This window comes from Macrotis lagotis, chromosome 7, assembly GCF_037893015.1.
Source record: "Macrotis lagotis isolate mMagLag1 chromosome 7, bilby.v1.9.chrom.fasta, whole genome shotgun sequence".
Taxonomy (NCBI): domain Eukaryota; kingdom Metazoa; phylum Chordata; class Mammalia; order Peramelemorphia; family Peramelidae; genus Macrotis; species Macrotis lagotis.
In genome coordinates this window covers 146,959,848-146,985,144 of record NC_133664.1, presented here as the reverse complement: position 1 = coordinate 146,985,144, position 25,297 = coordinate 146,959,848, and the positions used below count along the sequence as shown (strand labels likewise).

Genomic DNA, 25,297 nt, shown 5'->3' with positions numbered 1-25,297 from the left:
TTCAAAATAAACATCCTGATACAAATGAGAAATCCATTATTTTCTCTGCATGAAGAATTTGGAAACCAAAAAATGTGCCAAACAACCCAATTAGTTATGAATCTATTTGCTGGTATCCAATTAATTTAATTACTATTTCCTCTGATGCAGAATTCTCAAAAACTGAAGTATCAAAAGTATAGATTTAATTATAATAAAAATAATAACAAAAAGCATACTTACTTATATACTTCAAAGAGCAAAGGGAAAGGATGGGGAGGGAGAGAAGGAGGTAGAGAGGGAGATAGAGAGAGAGATTTGATTTTTATAATAACTTATAATTTATAATAATTATTTGAGGTAGGTGTTATTATTTCAATTTTACAGTGGTAGGGTAATTCTCACCAAGATATAAATTTTTAAAAGCTGTTATGTGAAAAACAAGACTGAATTTAAGAAATTATTTAAAATAAGTAAATTCCACACAAGAAATAGGACAGGGAATGACTGGAAGCATATGCTATATAGTAGTAGTAGCAGTAGCAGCAGTTGTAACTGCAGCAACAACAGCAGAAGAAGCAGCAGAAGGAGCAGAATCAGTAGTTAATGATAATTATAGCAATAATATTATTTCCTTTTTCCTTGCTCAAAATTTTAAGAGTCTTAATCCCTTAGATAAATAGTTATCTCAACATTACTTTCATGACTAAGTTATCATTTTCTTCTACAAAATGAGGATGATATCTATAATAACTAACTCACTTGCAGGTATAGTCAAAGCGGTAAAACACATCTGTCATAGATAGCCTTTACATGCACTTAGATTCACGGGTTTCAATTGGAAAAACTCAAGTAAAATAATAACAGCAAAGAGCTTTGAAATTTTTTAAGAAACTTCACAGGTCAAGTATTCTTCTTCTTATTGTTCTACAAGATATCACAAAAGTATTGTTCCTCCAAGCTTCAAACTGTTGTTTCTGAATGTGTTACAACAAAGGAGATTTAGGTTATAGTCAAAATGACTCAGAGAAAATGCAGATTAAAAAAGGATTTTTCCTACTCTCAATATTCAAATAACAAATGAGTAGATAGCTTAAGCAACATGTAAATATAATTCCAATTGTATGACTCAAGAAAGTATCAGAATTTCTGTATTCAAATCCTCAGAATCAATAACATAATCTGAGTATTTTGTTCTATTACTTTAGCTATTTGTACCTTTTATCAATTTTTCTGTATTTCCCACATTAGATTTGTCACAACCACTCTTATGATTCCTCTAACACAGATCATTTCCTTTATACTTTACTGCTTTGTTCACTCATTTATTAGTCATGTCTGACTTTTCATGATCCCATTTGAGGTTTTCTTGTCAAAGATACTAGGGTGTTTTGCCATTTCCTTCTCCAGCTCATTTTATACGTGAGAAAACTGGGGCACACAGGGTTAAATGACTTTCCCAGAGTCACACAGCTAGTGTCTGAAATTGCAAATCAGGAAGATCTTAACTCCATACCTTGTACTCTAACCACTGGACCATCTAACTGGCTTTCTTTAAGCTAGGAGGTTTTTTTTTTTTTTATCTTGGTTTTGACATATGAAAATCCATCAATTTCCATCCCCTAACTCTGAAGTTATAAAAGTCAATTAATTTTATCTAACATGCTCTGTAGAGAAGCATCCATCCCACATGGGATGGATGGGCCAGCTTGGCCCACATCCTCCCACACCCCCACCACACCCCCACCCCTTCCCCATCTCCGCAGACTAACTCATCAGGGGCTGCACTCCAGAATGATGGGCTCATGGTGCAGCAACTCTTCAGCTACAGAGATGGGATAACCTATAATGACTTCCTCATCCTCCCTTGCTACATAGACTTCATAGCAGACCAAGTAGACTTAACTTCAGCACTTACCAAGCAGATAACCCTGAAGAGCTCACTTGTTTCATTCCCCATGGACACAGTAACTGGGACTGGGATGCCCATTGCCATGGTGCTAACAGGAGGTATTAGCTTTATCCATTACAACTGAACCCCAGAATCCCAGGCCAATGAAGTGCACAAAGTGAAGAAATATGAGCAGGGCTTTATCACCAATCCAGTGGTTCTGAGCCCCAAAAATAGAGTGTGAGAGATGTGTTTGATGCCAAAGCAAAGCCTGGTTTCTATGGAATCCCAATCACAGATAACAGCAAGAAGGACAACAGCCTAGTGGGCATCATCTCTTCTTGTGACGTCGACTTTCTCAAGGAGGAGGGACATGACTGTTTCCTGGGTAAGATCATGATCAAGTGGAAGCATCTAGTGGTGGCTTCTGCAGGAGTCACACTAAAGGAGGCTAATGAAATCTTGCAGCCAAGCAAGAAAGGGAAGTTACCCATTGTGACCCACTTAGACTTGAAGAAGAATTGGGACAACCCTCTGGCTTCCAAAGGCACCAAGAAACAGCTTTTATGTGGGCCAGCCATTGGTGCCCATGAGGAGGACAAGTAATGGCTTGACTTACTGGCCCAGGCTGGTGTCCATGTAGTTATGCTGGACTCTTCTCAAAGAAACTTCATTTTCCAAATTAACATGATCAAGTACAACAAGGAGAAATTCAGCAACCTCCAGGTTATCGGTGGTGACAGCTGCACAGGCCAAAAATCTCATTGATGATGGAGTGGATGCCCCAAGGGTTGGCATGGGCAGCAGCTCCATCTGCATTATACAGGCAGTGTTGGCATGTGGGCAGGCTCAGGGGACAGCTGTGCACAAGGTCTCCAAATATGCTAGTTGCTTTGGGGTTCCTGTCACTGCTGATGGTGGCATCCAGAATGTGGGCCACATCGCCAAAGCTCTCACCCTTGGAGCTTCCAGAGTGATGATGGGCTCTCTGTTAGTGGCCCCCACCAAGGCCCCTGGTGTGTACCTCTTCTCTGATGGGATCCAGCTAAAGAAGTACCAAGGTCTTCGATGCCATAGACAAGAATCTGGGCAGCCAGAACTGTTATATCAGTGAAGTAGACAAAATCAAAGTGGCTCAAGGAGCAGTGCAGGACAAAGGGTCCATCCACAAGTTTGTTTACTACTTGATTTGCTGGCATCCAGCAATCCTACCAAAGCATTGGTGCCAAGAGTCTGACTCAAGTCAGAGCCATGATGTACTAAGGGGAACTGGAATTTGAGAAGAGGACATCATCTGCTCAGGTGGAAAGAGTGGAAAGCAGTGTCCATTTGTATGAGAAGTGGTTCTTCTGAGGAGTGGCCAGGTTTGCTTTTACTGCCTCTTGTTTCTCCCTCTTTAGATTTTTCAATAAAAAACAAAACTGGATATGGAAAAAATTAATCTAACAATTATTTCAAGGCAAAGTCTTTCTCTCTGTGAATTTTTCCTGTCCCCTGCACCCTTAATTTTGGTTCCAAGACCAGGGAAAATTTCAGAGGATGATTATTTTGTCAGATATTTTAGAAGAGACTGTTATAGAATCTCATGTTTGTTAGTTTTATAAAGCAATGATATTGTTTACAGTAATTAAAAGCTGATATTTTCTGAACTTTGTTAGATTCATTATAGCTCATTGTTTTCAAATTTTGAAAATTTGTTCTGAATCCAGTATTAAAAAAGATAATTAACAAAAAATGTTTTCTGGTGATGGTTTTATAAAAGTCTCAATTCAATTCAATCCAACAAATATTTATTAAGCATGAATGTCTAGAAATAATGTTCTGGTGGATGAGTGAAATAAATTAGTTCTGCTCTCAAAGAGTATATAGTAAATGAGAGGTGATTAAAGATATACAACTATCTATAATATAAATTGGGAAGTAATAATTATAGGAATCTCAACAAAGTTGAGAATTCTAAGAACACAGAAATTTCTTCTAAAGTGGATGGTGTTGGTCAAGGATTCTGGGATTGTTCATGTGTGAAATAAGGAACTTAGTTTGTCCTTAAAGGATAGAAAATATTTCAGTTAACAAGGAGAGTTTTGATGTGGGGATTGGAAATGGGAAGGAAAATGTCTTCCAGGCAAGGAAAAAAAATGTGAACAATAACATAGATATGGAAAAGATGAGAAGAGTTTGAAAGCATACTGGGTAATCCTGTTCAGATAGTTTATATAAAGTATAAAGAGAAGTAGCATAAGCTAATTTGGAAAAATAGTCTCAGAGACTATTAGCTATTTCACATAAAGGAATCAGTAATATATATATATATATATATATATATATATATATATATATATATCATGCTATTAACAAAAATGATATTGATGTTATGATGGCAATGTCTTATTTAATTTTGCATAAAGATTATGAACTTGACCATGTAATCATGGTATTGAGGAGTGCAAAGTACTTATTTGCTATTTATCTTTGCTCTTTTTTTCCCCAATTGAAATTGTCTCCATAGTATGACTTAAGGGGAATTAAAATCTTCTCTGTCCTTTCTTTTCATGAACCATTCATGAAATTTTGAAATAATGATATTGTTTCCCAGTCTTCAGTTAAAATATACACTACAAAAGGTGTGGGAGGAGAGTTGTTTAAAAAAAATTTTAATGTGAAACAGTCCTGGTTTGGGCCCATAAACAATAACTATACACCACATGAAACCAAAAGTTCAAAATTTTTGTTTTGTTTTAATTTTTTTTTTGTATTCATGAACCATTAGAGCATGGACAAAAAAAATGGACTTAATTAATGAACTAGTCTCCTGGGAATGTTTATTTTTTTTAAAACTGAATTGGGACCCTTTAACACTTCATTTTGTGCAATGTCAGTTCCTTAGGTTATATTTCTTTAAAGTGATTCAAAAAGAAACAGTGCCTCATTTTACCCTGTAAATAAGGAATTTGAAGCTAGGATAAGATTGTTTGATGAAAATTGGACTATAAAACTTTCCATAATTCAAATAAAAATCACTTGATATTCATAATGTATTCGACAAAATGCACAGAAGCATTGATTTAAGAAATGCTAACTCCTTTTAAAAGCTAATGTGGTAGGCAATAGGTAATTATGTTTTATAAAAAATGACTAAAGAAAAAGAATTGGAAAATTTATTAAGAGCAATTTTTTTTCCATACTAATAATCTTAAATCACCAAATGGGACATTAAAAGCTTTAAAATGCAGAACCTAGAACCAATAGGTTTTGAAATTTTCAATGTTTAAGTGAGAAGTTGATGTGGTATGAAGTAGAATAAATACTAGATGAGAAGCCTTGGACTCTAGTCTTACTTTTGCTATGAACTCTCTACATAACTTCAATTAAATACTTCACTTCATTAGACTTCAAAAATTTCATTTTGAAATGAAAAGTTAGGATTATGAGTCCCAGCTATATGGTTCCATCTTTGTCTATTTCCTTTAAAGAAATAAGGGGCATAGAAAACAAAATATTAATTGACATTTTGAATTTTTAATATTTGAAGCAGAGCATTTTGCATATAATCACTGCTACTGATAGAAATGGCTTTTACATCAAATTATCATGTTGTTTGTGATAACAAAAAGCCATAATTATTTGTCCATTGACTGGAAAATACTATAAAAAGTAGTATCATAGGAAGGCAATGAATGTAAACAGCACCTTAAGAAATGTCAGATATGAAAAGTTAAAATATTTCAAAGAAATAATGAAAAATTGGTATGAAATGATGTCAAATAAAATCAACCAATACAACAATATACAAGATATTATAATAACACAAAGTTAATCTAAAAGGCAATAAGTGTGATATAACTAACAATGTTGTTATATAATTCCAACATTAAAATGCTAAGAATCCTTCCTTTCCTGTTAACAATGGACAAAGTACAAGATTTTAAATATAGCATATCCTATTATGCTATAAGTTGTTTTGCTTAAATGTTTTAAAGTACTTCAAAGAGTGGTTTGTTGAGAAATGTCAATTACGTCCAAAAATAATTTTCAAAAAGATTTTGAAAAAATGAAAGACTATGAAGTATAAAGTTGGAAGGGTTTCCTTTATTAAAAACTAGATGTTTCCTGTCAACTTTGATTATAATTATGCATTCAAGTTGATTAAATATTCAGTCATTTCCTTTAAAATGTGTGCACTAAACTTTCAACTGTTGATTAAAATATTCAGAAATTTTGTGCCTGACCCAAATAAACCTTATAATAATAATAATATCATATTAATATAAAGTATATCATAATTATATATAATATATTAATCATATATAATGTCATAATAATATAATAAAAGACATATAAATCATCTATTATCACAGAAATTTGAGAAGCAATTTGGCATAGTAGAAAGCATGCTAGCTCCTAGATAGAGGTCTTTTCAAATACTGTGTTTGATTCTAGGTGTGTGACCACAGCTAGATCACTTAATCTCCCTGAGTCTGTTTCCCTAGGGGTAATAGATGCTGCACTTACCTTGGAGTTAGGAAGACAGAAATTCAAATCCAGCTTCAGATACTTGCCATTTACTAGCTGTATGACCATGGGCAAGTCATCAAACTCTGATTGCTTAACATCCAGGGTCATCTCCAGTCATCCTATTTCATATCTGGTCATTGCACCCAGATGGCCTCAGAAAAGTATATGAGACTTTTGACTTAGCACAGCACCTCCCTTACTCAAATCCAACTCAAGAAAATGTCATGGCATCACTCCCCTGATGTCATGCTTTTCTTTGAGAATGTAGGATAAATCAAAATCTAAATCAAAATAATAAAACTTGCAACATCTGCCTCCATGGCATTGCTCTGAACTCCAAATGGATAGGTTCTTTAAAGTATTTTTCAAATCATAAAGCCTTATTTTACCTGTTTACCTCTCATCCTCAGTAAGTTAGTATCATTTGCTCTTTAAACCAAAAGTGCTGATATGATAGTGGGCAGGAAATTATTTAAACACAGTTGGTTTAATCTTGAATGAAAGGAATTTCTCCCTCCTTGCTTCTCAAAACAAACAAAAAATGAAGACACAAAAAAGACTGGCATGCTATAAATGTTTTATCTCACTTGATTTAAAGAAAACAAAATGAAATTGAGGATATTGAATAAAAATATGATTTGGGTTTGAAGGAGATTTGCGAATGCATGATCCTCCATTCACTATTGTTTCATATGGCACGGATGAGTCACTTTAGTCTCACCTATATTTAAAAGTAAGATAGGATGTGTTTCATTTCTTTGTCATCTTGAAGTTTCCAAATCACAAAGAGGTTGTTTCTTATGTCTAACTTCCTTTTCAAAATCCAGCAACATCTCATGTCTGAAGTCACTTTGAAAAGATATTCTTTCTGTTACGACTGATATACATTACAATCATGGAAAAGTAAATAAGTGGGCAGATGTGTCTGCAAGAACAACTTGTTTTTTTACAAGGGCAAAAAGCAACAAAAGAATACAGTCAAATATAAGCATCATCTTCATGAAAGTAGAGGAATTATTCTATTCCTAATTATTATTTTTATTATTATTAAGGTTAAGATAAAATAATCTCATCAAAACAGTGATAATAATATGCCAATGACCATTTTGAAAACTTACTATTTTCTTCAATCAGAATATGTTTAGTGCGAATAATGATCATTTCTTTTAATTTTTTCAGTTTATCTCCCTTCCACCTAAAACAGTGCCTGCTACATACTTGTTGCTTGATAAATAGTTCTTGACTGAGGGATTGATTATCAACGAGTGAAGTATTATCCACCATTATTCAGATATATTGTCAATTCATAAAAACTTCAAAATTATTTTATTGGATATTGCTGTCTCAATTGCTCAAAAATTTCAAGTTTCCGAGAAAAAGGAAAAAAAAATCTTTCAAACTATAGAGAACTGGGCCAAAGAGATGAAAATCATATGATAACAGGATAAGGTACATATCAAACCTTTATCCTGTTTCCTTCTATGTTATATTGAGAAAGATTGCAATGAGATGGTAAAGGTTGAGTTCCCATTCTAATATTTTTATTCAACTTCATGACACATGTATTTTATTAATCATATAACAATTCACACAATATTGAATATAAATTAATAATAACAAAAGGTTCCCAAGACTATTTCTATTTGAATTCCACTAAAGAACAAAAGAATAAGATTAAGAACTAATTTGACAATGACATTAATGAAAGAAAAATGATAAAAATGATAAATATTATAGCAGAGTGCTAACCTCAGCATCAGGAAATTTTGGGTTCATTTCACGTATCCTATACCTTGGACAACTCACTTAACTTTCAGTGCTCTCAAGAAATTTTCCTAGACTTTAAGTTGCAGACCTACTGACACTATATTGACAGAGGGAGTATCATCAATTAGATTTCTCTATAGCAGTGGAATCTTATGATATCAACAAGAATTAGTCTTTAAAGTTGACAAAACACTTTGTATGATCCCATTTGAGCAATCCAATCAGTGGTAGACATTACTATAATTATTATTATTATTCCTATCAGTTAGCATTTATATAACAACTTAAATTTTATAAAATATTTTGGGAACTTTATTTTAACCTCACAACAGCTCTAAAAGATAAAGACCATTACTTATCTTAAATTAAGTCAGAGAGAAAGTGACTTTTCCTGATTTACACACATAAGTTTCTGAGAGTACAGTTAAACTCTGTTCTTTGAATATCTAATCCAGCACCCTTTCCTCTGATTTGCCAGCTATCTTTTAAAAAAAATGAAGAAATTGATGTCCATATAAATGAAGTGACTTTACCAAGAATACGTAGTTAAGTAAGTGTTTGAGGCAGGGTCTGACTTCCAATTCCACTATCGTAATTATTCCTATATTATTTCTGTTTAAGCTAGGGATAGAAGTTGGAGCTGTTGTTTTGTTGATATAGAAAAAGATATGGAATATAAAACTCCCTTCAATAATTTCACAGGACATTTATCTGTACCTTATACTCTTAGAGGATTTCTTGGCTGCTGAAAATTCAAGAATTCTGTCCAAGGTCACACAACTAGTAAATATATTAAAAGCCTAAATTGAAGTCAGGTTTTCTTGGCTCCAAGGCCATAGCCCTACTCATTCTCGAAATTTTTAGTAGTATCAAAATAAGAGACCATGACTTAGTAGATAGAGTTAAATTTGGGTTAACAATGAATGAAAATGAATGACTGAGAAAGAATTCATCTAGTGACTATTAGGTGTGAATCATTGTGGTAAACATATGGAATAATATTCCATCTAGCTTCTTTTCTAATGCTAAACTTAGCAAATATAAAAGAGAGGAAGTTAACATATTTCCTCAAAATTAAACCCTAGCATGATTTTTTTCAGGGTGCCAACAATATAAGTCCTACCCCCAAAATAAACCCCAGTTAAGATCGTCTACCAGACAGACACATTCAATATGTCTTCTGTGATAAAAGACATATGTATTGAATTATAAAATAATAATATTAATATATAATTAAATAAAAATAAATGATATTACTGACACTTATTTTTAAATAAATGATACTATAAATTATGATTAAGTATTTGTAAACACCTAAGAGGACACTTTTGGACAAGAGATAAACACCTATGTAAACAGATGAACATGAAACTTATTGTTGAATGACAAATCAGAGTACAGACACTATACGTAATGTGTGCACTTGATAATGTCTGGATGGGAAGAAAACCCTACTCATAATCCTTACAAAGGACAAGAAAGATAGGACTGAATGTGTTTCAGACATTTTTGTTCTTGAAACTGAAAAAAGCCTGGTGTTTGCAAGCATTTATAAAAAAAGTGGGTGATTTAATGCTGCCACTTGTTTTACAAGGTACCTATTTCCAGACATCCCCTGAAATAAGCCTTAATTTGTCTTTTGGAGCAAAAATTAATAAAAGACTCAAGTCTTATGGGGGGAGAATTAAGGTAGAAAAGGGAATGTTGGTCTGCTAAGTCCTGAAAGCTACCTCCAAGACTCTATAATGAACTTAATCTATCATTCCAATTTCATAGCCAGTCCTGATATTGAATCGCAAAAAAGAATACTGATTGTAATACTAATCTTGATCCCCATATTCACAGTTGTGCCTTATCTCCAACCCCATTCTACCTCCTAGCCATGGACTAACACTAGTCAACTCATAAATAATTTCCAACTTGGGACTGGCTAAGAAGATATGTATGAAATCATATGCCCCCTAGAAACTACTTGGATCCCACTGGCTAAAGGGCTTTCCTCTCCCTAAGTGCCCCATAGCAATGAAATAATGGATTTCAATGCCTCTCCCTTTCCCACTATTCCCTCCCCCCCAAATAGCTTTCAATTTTGCAAGGAATCTATTGAAATGCATTTTATTTTCAGTCAAAGGATTTTATAAGATTTAAATATTTTTGCATGACTGACCATGATTCTGAACCATTGGATTGGAAAGTACTTCTCATCACATGGTACAATCTTTCAGATTTATGGGCAAAGAGTAACTTTTATTGGCCTAAAATGTGGAATATAGGGTATTTATTTCTGAAGGATTCTATGATCATTCTATCTTTTGCATTTGATGGAATTTTATTTAAAATGGGAAGAAATTTTAGAGGCCATCTGTATCAACCTTTTCTTTTTTTTTCCATATATAAGGATACTGAGGGACAGAGAGGTTATGTGATGTGCCATACAAGTGATGTAACACAGCTAATATTCAATCTGTTACAAAAGTTCTTTAAGTTGCCTTGTCACTAATTTTTGGAAGCATTTTTATTTGTTTTATTTTATTTTTGCTTGGAGTAGAGAAGAATAGAGCAGAAGAATAAATTTTGAGGCATTAATGAAAATAAATAGGATTATTTTTCCTTAGCAGAAGGCAAGAAGTTAAATGGAACTGGAAAACCAAAACAAAAGTTAATAAAGGACTTTGGATCTTTAAAAGTTTTATATTTTTATTCTGAAGTCAGCAGATGTTTTAAACCATATAAGCCATTAAGAAGGAAGCAATTAGAGTTAGTATGGTATAACTAATCTCAAACTAGCCCTAAAGTCAATAAGACTCCAGGTTTAAAGTCTGTCTCTGATAAATTCTATTAGATCATGTGCAGGTGAGTTACCTTCCATCTTCAAAGTTTGGGCAATAATCTAAGATTGCAAAGTATAAAGAAATTCCACATCTATATTGATAAGAGAGTTTTCACAGCGGGAGCTGAAAAAATCACATGTCTATATTAAAAAAAAGTGGATAAATAGTTCTTAATGGGATTTTTGTGACATTTTGTTTTTATACATTTGGAATGCTTTGTTTTATTTTTTAAATTTTATTTTATTCTGTACTATATAAATTAAATAACAATTTCCATAACATACATGAATAGGGAAAAATGATGATTGTAAATGTAACTTCAAATACATTGCATACTACTTATTATTTCTTTTAAGTATATGTATAATGAAATTATCATATCATTTTTTCTTTTTCCCTTCTCTTCACCTGCCCTAGGGATTGCTCTCAATTCACACAAATATATTTGGATGAATGAAAAATGTATATATATATATATATATATATATATATATATAGATATAGATATAGATATAGATATAGATATATCTATATATATATATACATATGTTTTTGCATGTGTGTGTTCTATACATTCTCAGAAGCAAATAACATCTTCCTTCATTTGTCTTTTGAGGTTTATTTGAATACTTATAATAGTCAAAATGACAGTTACTCAAAATTGTTCTTTTTTTCCCAATGAAAGATCTTATTTATTTTGAATTTTACAAATTTGCCCCATTCTTGCTTCCCTCCTCCCACCCCTCAAGGAAGGCAGTCTGTTAATCTTTACATTGTTTTCATGGTATGCATTGATCTAAGTTGAATGTGATGAGAGAGAAATCATATCCTTAAGGAAGCAAAATAAAGTATAAGATAAAGCAAAATTACATAAGATAACAGGTTTCTTTTCCTGAAATTGAAAATAAGTCTCTGGTCTTTGTTCAAACTCCACAATTCTTTCTCTGGATACAGATGGTGCTCTCCAGAAAGCCCCAAATTGTCCCTGATTGTTGCACTGATAGAATAAACAAGTCCATCAAGGATGATGATCACCCCCATGTTGCTCTTGGAGTGTACAATGTTTTTCTAGTTCATATCATCTCGCTCAGCATCAGTTCATGCAAATCCTTCCATGCTCCCCTAAATTCCCATCCCTTCTTGTTTCTTTTTTTTGTTAATATCACTTTATTCATTCATTACTAAAATATTCATAAGTGTAAATATAATACCCCCACCCCCAAAAAAATATAGAACCACATGAGAAATAAAGTAAAAGAAAGAGAAAAAATGTGTTTCAGTCTGTGTTTTGATGACATCAGCTCTGTCTTGGGTAGATCACATTCTTTATCACAAGGCCATCACAGAAGTTACTTCCATATTATTCCACAGTTGCTGTTGCTGATTGTAATTCCCTCCATTTTTTCCTCCTCATTACCATATATTATATTTTCTCTTTCCTTTTGCTCAGTCCCTCTTCTAAAATGTGCTGTCAGGTAGTTGAGTGGTACAGTGGACTGAGCACCAGCCCTGGGGCTAAGAGGCCCCAAGCCTCCATATCACCCCAGAGACCCAGCTGCCACCTGGCCCCATGGTCCAGGACAGGTCACCCAATCCCAGCACCTTGTAAAAAGTAAAAATAGAAAATGTGTTATAGCTGACTATTCTCTCTTACGATCTACCATCTCCTCTATCACCCACATCCCCCCCTTCCCCCTGTCCCCCCCTCTCTCCTTTTTACTCTAGATGTCTATACCATAGTGAGTGTGTTCGCTTTTTCCACTCTGAGCCATTTCTTATGAGATTGAAGGTTCCCTCATTCCCCCCCTCACTTTCCCCCTTCCATATCACTGCAAAAACTCATTTCAAAAAACATATCTTTTATATGAAATATCTTAGCTTATTCCACCTCTCCTTTTTTCTTACTCCCAGTACATTTCCCTTTTGGCCATTGACTCCATTTTTACACTATATTATATCTTCAAATTCGGCTATCTCCTGTGCTTCATCTATAAAGTCTCCTTCTACCTGCTCTATTAAATGAGAAGGTTCATATGAGTATTATCATTTTTCTATGCAGGAATACATGCAGTTCATAATCATTATGTCCCTCAAAATTTACCTTTCTTATCCACTCTATGCTTCACCTGAGTCCTGTACTTGAAGGTCAACCTTTCTCTTCAGCTCTGGTAGTTTCAACAGTAACATTTGAAATTCCCCTGTTCCATTGAAAGCCCATCTTTTCCCCTGGAAGAAGATGTTCACTTTTGCTGGATAGTTAATTCTCGGTTGCATTCCATGCTCTTTTGCCTTCTGGAATATTATATTCCAGGCCCTATGAGCCCTTATTGTATTTGCTGCTAAGTCCTGTATAATCCTGACTGCAATTCCTCAGTATTTGAATTGGGTTCTTTGGTCTGCTTGTAATACTTTCTCTTTGACTTGTGAGTTCTGCAACATGGCTATAATATTCCTGGGTGTTGTTTTTTTGGATCTCTTTCCAAGGGACATTATATTACTATTAAGAAAACAAATACAAAAGTTCTTAACATCAGAAAATGTTTATTCTAATGAGAAAACAATACTAGTGCCCAGAGAAGAGAGGTTTGTTTTTTTTTTGGGGGGGGGAAGCCCTAGTGATTGTAGAGTTGATCTGAAGGATAATCATTTGGTTTAACCATTCTAGAAACAGTAATGGAAAAGTTATTTGATTGTTGTGCTCAGTTAAAAAATAAGCAAAGGAGATGGTAAGAAAAGGAAGGGAAGAAAAGGAATTTGACTAGATTAATTTATACTCATTCAGCAATCAAGACAGCTCAGCTCCACCTAGGTTTGGAATGATGATTGAATTCACTTAAACTGAGACCAGGGATGTGGTTTCTGGAGGTCTAGTCTAGAGTGTCCTATTGAAGGGAAGGCAATTTGGTCAACAGAAGATGCATTTGTAGTAGGAAGACATATGATAAGAGGACTTGAATTCATTATGAGTAGAATTATTTGCCTCCTTCATGTGTGTGTTTATGTATATATGCATATATACATATACATTTACATCCACAGCTCTAAATTTATATAAATAGGCAAAAATAGAAATTTATATACAAATATAAATAAAATAAAATAAAAATTATCTTTTAGCAGAGCCAAAAATGTATTTATTTATTAAATTTTCCAGGGTAACTTTAGAAGTTTTTTTAATCCCTTGTCTGTAAATTAATTTCATTATTCATTTCCAGATCTTAGTTTGTGGAGCAGTTGAATCTAAGATTAATTTGTTTACCTTAAATAAATATGAAATTAATTTATTTAGATTTAGCCAAGTTTCTCTGAGGGTAATATAAGGTTCCTATTTAATGAAATATTACTTTTCATTAGAATTTTTCATTCAGAAAGGTTTAAGCAATTGTCTGGTGTGCTGTTTGTATATGTGTGTGTGTGTGTGTGTGTGTGTGTGTGTGTGTGTGTGTTTTCACCAATAATAGATACATTAACTGAATCATACAATGATTCTATTTGTGCACTGCACAAAATGTTGACCATTTGGGCCAATTGTCCAGCAAATTGACAGGAGATATAATTGGATCAGTGGTAAAGAGAAAAAGAGAGTGGATCTAACAACAAAAAAGTGACCTTCTATTTGCTTCTGTCTGTGGAGGGTATGTCAAAAATGTGCTAATTCCCAAATAAAGCCAACAGAGTGGATATGGAATCGCTTAATCTGAAATGCTCAATAAAAGACCCCTCCATAATCAGTGGATTATGATAGGTTCAAAAGAAACTGCAGTAAATGACTACAGCAATCCACTATTTGACAAACCCAAAGACAGCTTCTGGGATAATAACTCACTATTTGACAAAAATTGTTGGGAAAAGTGGAAACTAATATGACGAAAACTAGGCATAGATCCACATCTCATACCCTATACCAAAATAAGGTCAAAATGTGCATAGAATTTAGACCTAAAAAGTGATACATAGGTAAATTTATAGATCAAAAAATATTCTATCTATCTGATGTATGAAAAGGAGATAAACTTTTGACCAAACAAGAATTAGAGGACATTATAAACTGCAAAATTAATGATTTTGACATATTAAATTAAAAAGGGTTTGCACTAACAAAATCAATGTTGTGAAAATTAGAAGAAAAACAGAAAACTGGGAAATAATCTTCACAACTAAGAGTTCTGATAAAGGTTTCATTTTTAAAATACATAGAGAATTGCATCAAATTTATAAGATCATAAATCATTCCCCAATTGATAATTAAATGGGACAGTTTTCAAATGAAGAAATTAAAGATATGTATATATATATACACATATATATAAAATCATAATAAAAATGCTTCAAATCTCTATTGATTACAGAAATGTAAATTAAAACAACAATGAACTATCATCTCACACATATTAGATGATCCCAGAGGACACAAAGGGAAGATGATTAATGTTGGAGAGGTTGTGGTAGGATTGGGACATTGATACATTGCTAGTAGAGTTATGATTAGATCCAAAATTTCTGGAGAATAATGTGGAACTATGCCCAAAGAACAATAAAACTGTTCATACCCTTTGACACAACAATTCCAATTCTTGTACTATATCCAGAAGAAATTGAAAAAAATAGGAAAGGTTCTACAGGTTCCAAAATATTCAAAGCAGCTCTTTTTGTAGCAGCAAAGAATTGGAATTTGAAGGGATGCCCATAAGTTGGGGAATGGCTAAACAAGTTATGGTACATAAATACTAAGGAATATTATTATTCCATAAGAAACCATAAATGACCAGATTCTAGAGAAGAATGGAATGACTTAATAGATCTGATACAGAACAGTAGAAGTAGAGCCAAGAGAACAATGAACACATCAACAACATTATGAGATGAACAATCTTGAGCCACGCAACTCCTCTTGGCAGTCCAGAGAACTAGGACAACTGTAGTTGACTGGTTACGGCCTATATTAACCCCAACCAGTAGAAGAAAAGCAAAACTATACAAAACACAGAGAAAAATAAACAACCTTTCTGAATCTGATGAACACTTTATAAAAATTATCTCTTATATATCTCTTTCCCTTAATCCTAATTCTTCATACCAAAAATTACTAATTTGTAAATATGTATAACAAAATGTGTATGTAAAATGCTAACTTGACTGTTCTCTGCTGAGGGGAGGGTGGTGCCAAGGGAGGGTGAAGGGACATATTGTCACTTGGAAATATACATGTACAAATGTTGGAAAATCAATTAATAAATTAAAAAAAAATGCAAGCATGAGTGTTTCTTCTTGGTCACAAAAGCCTGAAATGGAAGCCATTGAACATCAATTTCTCATTAGCCTTCCTCAGTCTTTATTTTTTTCCCTTTTGTGAGAGGAGGAGAAAAAAGAAAGAGAAAGAGGAGGAAGAGAACAAGATGGAGGTGGGGTAACAAAGAAGAGCAGGACTATTTTCCCCTATTTGTTTACAAGGATATTCAAGATTATACTAAGCCATGTCATCTGAAGGGGATATATTAGGCTTATTTTTATAGCTAAAAAAAATGATCTTTGGCATCTCCTTATTTTCTACTACCTGAAAGAGTGCCATCATTTAGTGGTAAGAAAATGGATTTATCAGAAAATACATAATCAAATACTGATTCTAGCAAATGCTATTTGCATTTTTCCATATTTTCTGATGACATTCTTATTTCTGCCTCATTTTACTCATCTTAAAATTACTATTAATATTATTAATTATTAATAATTATTAATAAATATAACATATATATTGTACACACTACGAAACATCTACTATGTTAAACACTACAAATATTATTATATTTGAGCCTCATTAAGGAAAATAGGTAATATTTTTGTCCCTGGTTTATGATTGAGGAAGCTGAGGAAAACAAAAGTTTTCTGACTTGTCTAAGATCACATAGCGAATAATGTATCTAGGCTGAATTGGTACTTATGTTTTCCTGCTTCCAGACCCAGCATGTGCCACCTAATTGTATAAGCAGAAATTAAAACAGATTATCTCTAAAGTCCTTACAATTCAACATTCATGGTTTTCACAATAAGAGATAAATGCCTTCAATTTCCAATGCTTTTTTCAAATGAACTCAAAGAGTTCATAAGAAAGATTAAAAAACCCCACAAAAACAAATATCAGGAAGAAATGTAAGGGACTTTACATTTCATCTTAAATGCACTCCATTCACTTCACAGATATTGAATTGAGACTGCAAGAGATTTACCTGAATAATAAGAAACAAAGTTGGAATTTGAATTCAAGGTTTTTTAATTTCAAATTCATCTATACTTTCCATCATGCCATATTGTCTCTTCTGAATTAAATAATCTTTGTTGATCCTATTAAAAGCCATCAATAAGAATGCAGGAATTTTTTGGCATACATAGCTTTGAAATTGCAAAGATCACAATCATTAGAATCATATATTTAGAGTTAGAAGAAATAGTAGAGGTCATCAAATTCAATCTCATTTTACTGATGAGAAAATCAAATCAGGGAAAGTAAACTTACTTGTTCTGGTTCATACATGCTATAAGTCTTTGAAGTGAATTTGAACTAGATATTACTAGGAACAAGGTGAGTAATCTTCCCACTATTCTACACTGCAAAATGAAAAGACTAGAAAAGGTGTAGAAAGAGGAGATGAAGCCAATATTTAATGATGTCATAATTTTTTCATCAGAGAGTTATAACTACCACCTCCTGGGCAAGTGACAGTATGTATGAATATATTTTTGTTTTACAATTAAAATGATTTTGTGCACTGCATGCAATGAGTGATGAATTTACTTGATTTTAAAGACTAAATTTCTGAAGGAATTACTTCTTTAAGATATTGTTGCATATAATAATTATACTAACACATATTCATTTTAAAAATATTTCATAATTTACCCCTTTGCCTCTCTGTCCCTTATAACTGTTCAATGAAGTGAGTTTTTAAATAGTATATGAACGACACAGAAGAAATACTTCCTTGAGGAAAGCAGCATCTCCCAAAACATGAAGATGTGGTCTTTACCTAAAACAATCTCACTTTAATCAGATCATCAGAAATGCCAAATGGCCTGCCATCACATTCTAAGACCTCTCCAATGAGCAATAATGAAAAGAGATTTCCTTCTAGAATATATACAAATGAATCATCATAGTCCTGTTAACATTGTTGACAGATTTAAAAGACTCAGCATGGCTCTGCTTATTTCAAAAGATCTTGCTGAATACTCCAAACCCTTAAAAAGCACACAATGTATCTAGCTAAAGTTATACAGGTCAGAAACCATGGGATGACACCCAACAATTCTGAGACTTTCCTACAAGAATTGCTCATGTTTATTTAGCACTTTTATTCATAATAAGCCTTTTAATCAGTTTTGTAAATATCATCATGATCACTTGAGAGATGTGAAAAATTGAGACTGATACAAGAAAACAAACCTGTCTGCATTTATAGGACTAGTAAATGTCAGATCCAGGACCTAAACTCAAGTGTAAAGAAAGGCATGAAAATAATGAGAAGTTGATACAGACTTTGGAAAGAGAATTAGATGAATTTTAACATTCCTTTCAAAATTTGGATGCTATGAAAATTTAATATAAACACTTTTAGGGCAAGGAATATTTTTCTTCTTGTCTTAGTGTCTCTAGTAGTTGGTACATGATAGCCAATAATAACTGTCTACTTAATAATCTCAAGCTATATGATAAACAGATTCCAAAATTACAGAACTAAAATCTAAACAGAAAACATTTCACAAAGCAGCAGAAAAGGCTAATTACTGTTGCATGTTGTAGTAAATATATATATATATATATATATATATATATATATATATATATATATATATATATATATGCCAGGGTCTTTGACAACCTTTGACAAACTTTGACAACCCTCAGACACCTATAATTGCCTAGCTGTATGACGTTGGGCAAGTCACTTAACCTCATTGCCTTAACTAATTTTTTTCAAAAAGTTATTTAAATCATCCTCAATGTTTAATTTGCTTCTTGATTATATAATAATTCCCCCCCCCCCCAAAATCCTATAGGTACAGTTGAATCTTGTTGTTTGACTGGTGGATCACTATGGTTGACACAGAATTGGGAGAGGTTTGCTCAAATAATATCTGAGTTCACATTTTATTCAATTCAAAGCCAAGGAATCAAAATAGTCTTAAAGAATGTAACTAGTATTGCCTTACTTCTAGATGAAAACTAAATAATATTCTACATCTACACAAAGTTACCCTATATCAGACAGAAAAGCATTGAACAAACTGTTGAGTCATATGGATTTGTTTTCAAACCAGAAGGAAGGATTCTTAAAGGTCAAGATTATATCAGATCATAAATTCTAAAATTTATAGATTTAATCTGTAATTTCTGGTAGTCATAGAGAAATATCCTAAAAGATGCTGGAATTTCTGATGCTTGCAGACTTTGAAATAAAAAAGCAAGAATTGCCACAATACCACTGGCAATTACAATAATTTAGCCTTTAAGGAATTATTTAAAAAATGAAATCAGTGTTCAAAATTATCTGCCATAACATTATTTTTTTATAAACTGAGAAATGACAAATTCACTTACTAGCCAACCTATTGAAACTATGTAACATTTTGGAGAAGTCAAGGAACAAAAATGATTCTAGCTGAAGCTGTCACCTGCAGTTGCTTGGGCTTAAGTCCATTGGCTCATAATTTTTTTTTAGAAAGATTTTATTTATTTTAGAGTTTTACAATTTCCCAACATTCTCGTTTCCATCCCCCCAGCCCCCACAGAAAGCAGTCCATTAGACTTTACATTGTTTCCATGGTATGCATTGATCCCAGTTGAATGTGATGAAAGAGAAATCATATCCTTAAGGAAGAAAAATAAAGTATAAAATAATAAGATTACATAATAAAATAATGTTTTTTCCCCTAAATTGAAAGTAATAGTCTTTGGTCTTTGTTCAAAGTCCATAATACTCTCTGGATATAGATGATATTCTTCATTGCAGATAGCCCAAAATCATCCCTGATTGTTGCACTGATGGAATGAGCAAGTCCATCAAGGTTGAACATCACCCCCATCCATGTTGATGATAGGAAGTACAGTGTTTTTCAGGTTCTGCTCATCTCACTCAGCATTAGTTCATGCAAATCCATCCAGCCTTCCCTGAATTCCCATCCCTCCTGGTTTCTTAAAGAACAATAGTGTTCCTTGACATACATATACCACAGTTTGTGAAGCCATTCCCCAATTGAAAGACATTCACTTAATTTCTAATTCTTTCCTACCACGAACAGGGCTGCTATAAATATTTTTGTACAAGTGATGTTTTTACCCTTTTTCCATAATCTCTTCAGGGTAGGGACCCAGAAATGGTATTGCTGGATCAAAGGGTTTGCACATTTTTGTTGCCCTTTGGGTGTAATTACAGATTGCTCTCCAGAAAGGTTAGATGAGTTCACAGCTCCACCAACAATGTATTAGTGTCCCAGATTTCCCACATCCCTTCCAACATTGATCACTATCCTTTCTGGTCATATTGTCCAGTATGAGAGGTGTGAGGTGGTATCTCAGAGATGCTTTAATTTGCATTTCTCTAATTAATAATGATTTGGAGCAATTTTTCATATGACTATAGATTGCTTTGATTTCCACAGCTGTAAATTGTCTTTCCATATCCACTGACCATCTGTCAATTGAGGAATGGTTTTATTTTTTGAAAATTTGACTCATTTATCTGTTTATTTTAGAAATGAGTCCTTTCTCAGAAATACTAGTTGCAAAAATTGTTTCCAAATTTGCTACATTTCTTTTGATCTTGGTTACAGTGTTTGTATCTGTGCAAAAGCTTTTTAATTTAATGCAATCAAAATAATCTAATTTATTTTAAATGATACTCTCCATATCTTCCTTGGCCATAAATTGCTTCCCTTCCCATAGATCTGACAGGTAAAGTACTCCTTGATCTTTTAGTTTGCTTATAATATTGTTTTTTATGTCTAAATACTGTATACATTTGGATCTTACCTTGGTATAGAGTGAGAGGTGTTATTTTAATTCAAGTTTCTTCCATGCTAACTTCTAATTTTCCCAACAGTTTTTATTGAAGGGAGAGTTTTTATCCCAATAGTTGGATTCTTTGGTTTTATTAAACAGAAGAATATTATAATCATTTCCTGCTATTGCACCTAGTCCATTACACTGATCCACTACTCTATTTCTTAGCCAATACAAGACAGTTTTGATGACTGATGCTTTATAATATAATTTTAGATCTGGTAAGGCTAAGCTACCTGCTTTTGCACTTTTTTTCATTGAATCCCTGGAAATTCTTGACTTTTTATTTCTCCATATAAATTTACTTACAACTTTATGTAACTCAAAGTAATTTTCAGGAATTTTGATTTGGAGAGCACTAAACAAGTAGTTTAGTTTTGGAAGGATTGTCATTTTTATTATATTAGCTTGACGTAGACATGGACAGTTGATGTTTGCCCAGGAATTTAAATCTGATTCTATTTGTGTGAGAAGTGTTTTGTAATTATTTTCAAAAAGTTTTTGAGTCTTTCTTGGCAAATAGAGTCCCAGGTATTTTATATTGTTTGAGGTTACTTTGAATGGGATTTCTCTTTCTAACTGCTTCTGCTGTATCTTGCTAGTCATATATAGAAATGTTGAGGATTTATGAGGGTTTTTGTTTCTATCCTGCTACATTGCTATAGTTGCTAATTATCTTTAGTAGTTTTTTAGATGATTTTTTGGGGATTCCCTAGGTATACCATCATGGCATCTGCAAAGAGTGAGATTTTTGTCTCCTCCTTCCTTATTCTAATTCCTTTGATTTCTTTTTCTTCTCTTATTACTGAGACTAACATTTCTAATATGATACTGAATAGTAGTGGTGATATTGGGCATCCTTGTTTCACCCTTGATCTTATTGGGAATGCTTCAAGCCTATCCTTGTTGCATACAATGCTTGTTGATGGTTTCAGATAGATACTGCAAATTATTCTAAGGAACAGTTCAATTATTCCTATAATCTATAGTGTTTTTATTAGGAATGGGTGCTGTATTTTGTCAAAAGCTTTTTCTGTATCTATTGATATGATCATATGATTTCTGATAGGTATGTTATTGATATAATTAATTATATTAACAGTTTTTCTAATATTGAACCAGCCCTGCATTCCTGGGATAAATCCTCCTTGATCATAATGTATTATCCTAATCATAACTTGTTGTAATAATTTTCTTATATTTTATTTAAGATTTTTGCTTCTATATTCATCAGGGAGTTAGGTCTATAATTTTCTTTCTCTGTTTTAACTCTTCCTGGCTTAGGTATCAGCACCATATTGGTGTCACAGAAAGAGTTTGGCAGAGTTCTGTCTTTACATATTTTTCCAAAGAGTTTATAAGTATTGGAACCAATTGTTCCTTAAATGGTTGATAAAATTCACTTGTGAATCCATCTGGCACTGGATACATTTTTCTTAGCAAGTCCAACAATGACTTGTTGAATTTCTGAGACAGGGTTATTTATGTTTTCAATTTTCTCTTCATTTAATATGGGCAATTTATATTTTTTTAAATATTCATAGATTTTACTTAGATAGTCAAATTTATTGGCATATAGTTGGATGAAATAATTCCAAATTATTATTTTAATATCCTCCTCACTGCTGGTGAGTTTGCCTTTTTCATTCACGATACTAGCAATTTGGTTTTCTTTTTTTTTTTAAATCAGATTGGACAGGTTTATTAATTTTATTGGTTTTTCATAAAACCAGCTCTTGGTTTTATTTATTATTTCAGTAGTTTTCTTGCTTTCAATTTTATTCAATTCTCTTTTAATTTTTAGAATTTCTAATTTGGTATTTAATTGGGGTGGTTGTTCTTTCTTTAATTTTTTAGTTACCTATTTATTTCACTGATTTCTTCTTTCTCTAATTTATTCATGTAAGCATTTAAAGAAATAATATATCCCCTGACAGCCACCTTGATTGTTTCTGATAGGTTTTTTTTAAAATTTTGCTTGTTTTAGTTTTCGCAAGGCAATGGGGTTAAATTGGCTTGCCCATGGCCACACAGCTAAGTAACCATTAAGTGTCTGAGGCCGGATTTGAACTCAGGCAGTGCTGACTCCAGGGCTGGTGCTTTATCCACTGCGCCACCTAGCTGCCCCCCTCTGATAAGTTTTGGTATGTTGTTTCATTATTGTCATTATCTAGGATGAAATAATTCTTTCTATAATTTGTTGCTTGACCCACTCATTCTTTTAATTGAGGTTCTTTAATTTCCAATTAGTTTTGGGTCTATATCTCCTTGGCCCAATATTGCATATTATTTTTTATTGCATTACGATGTGAGAAAGATGTATTCACTATTTCTGTCTTTTTGCAATTGATCATTATGTTTTTATATTCCATTACATGGTCAATTTTTCTGTAAGTTCCATGTAGTGCAGAAAAATACTATATTCCTTTCTATACCCATTCAATTTCCTCTAGGTTTTCTAACAATCTATTTACCTCCTTAACTTCCTTCTTGCTTATTTTATAGTTAGATTTATGTAAATCTGAGAAGCAGAGGTTGAGGTCTCCCACTAGTAGAATTTTGTTATCTATGTCTTCCTGTAACTCCTTCAACTTCTCCTTTAAGAAAATGGATGCTGTACCATTGGGTGCATACAGATTTCATATTGAAATTACTTTATTGTCTGTGGCATCTTTTAGGAGGATATAGTTTCCTTTCTTATCTCTTTTAAGGCTATCTATTTTTGCATTTGCTTTGCCTGAGATAAGGATTGCTATCCCTAGTTTTTTCACTTTAGCTTAAGCAAAATATATTTTGCACCAAACCTTTTACCTTTACTCTATATTTATCTCTCTGCTTGAAATGTGTTTCTTATAAGCAGAATATTATAGGATTCTGGTTTTTAATCCACTCTGTTATCCACTTATGTTTTTAGGGAAAGTTCATTTCATTCACATTCAAAATTATGATTTCTAACTCTTTATTGCCCTCCATGCTACTATCCTTCTGTTTGTGTTTTTTCCCCTTTATCCATATTCCCCAGTGTTTTATTTCTGCAAACTGCCACCTTAATTGTTTTTGCCCTCTTATGTCAACCCCCTTCCTCTTTCTTTCCCCTTTCCCTTTTCCCCTTCTTCCCTTCCTTCTGTTAGTTCCCCCCTTTCTCCTCCTCCCTACTCCCCCTCCCCTTTTCCCCTTTTAATTCTTGAAAGGTAAGATAAGTTTCTTAACTAAGTGTGTCTAAGTTAACTTTAAGCCAAGTCTGATGAGATGAAGATTCAGGTGGTCTGCACCTCCTCCCTTCTTCCCCTCAATTATAATAAGTCTTTGCACCACTTGATGTAATGAGATTTACTCCATTCAGTCTTCCTCCATTCTCCTTTCTCCTTTCGGTCCCCCTTTTGAAGGAGGTATTGTTTTTAAATCATTCTATCTGAGTCACAGAGTGTCCATCAGTTCTGGGTATGTATATTCTCTCTAATAGAATTACAATTCTCAAGAATTATGTGATGCTTTTGTCCAAGTGGGTATAAAGACAATGTCATCTCATTGGATAGCAGTTTTTTAACCCTTTCATGCCTCTTGAGTCAATCGGTTTGATGTCCAAATTTTCTTTTTTAGCTCTGGTCTTTCCTTCACGAATTCTTAGAAGTCTCCCACTTCATTAAATGTCCATCTTTTTTTCCCTGGAAGAGAAGGTTCAGCTTTGTTGGGTAGTGGATTCTTGGCTGTATTCCAAGCTCCCTTGCTCTTTGGAAGGGTCATCCCAGAACCTTTGATCCCTTAATCTTGCTGTGGTAAGGTCCTGTGTTATCCTTCCTGTGGCTCCTTGGTATTTAAATTTTTTTCTTTCTGGCTGTTTTCAGGATTTTTTGTTTATCTGATAGTTCTGGGATTTGGCCACAACTTTCCTTGGTGTTTTGATTTTAGTATCTCTTTCTGGAGGGAATCCATGTGTTCTTTCAATAAGTATTTTACCCTCTGTTTCCATGATATCAGGGCAATATTCCATCACTAAATCCTGTAATATTAAGTCTAGGCTTTTTTTTCTCTTCAATGTTTTCAGGAAGATTGATAATTCCCAGGTTATCCCCTCTTGATCTATTCTCAAGGTCAATGATTTTGCTGATGAGGTATTTTACATTTTCTTCTATTTTTTTTATCTTTTGGTTTTGTTTAACACAATCTTGTCGTCTCAAGAAGTCATTAGTTTCCACCATTTCCCTTCTTATTTTTAGAGAAGAATATATTTCTTCATTTATCTTTTGCAACTCCTTTTCC

General features: G+C 33.1%; 1 pseudogene; it reads left to right on the top strand.

The window, feature by feature from the left end:
* The first annotated feature begins 482 nt into the window (after window positions 1–482).
* Window positions 483–3,223, top strand: LOC141494170 (inosine-5'-monophosphate dehydrogenase 2 pseudogene; annotated as a pseudogene).
* The last annotated feature ends 22,074 nt before the right edge of the window (window positions 3,224–25,297 follow it).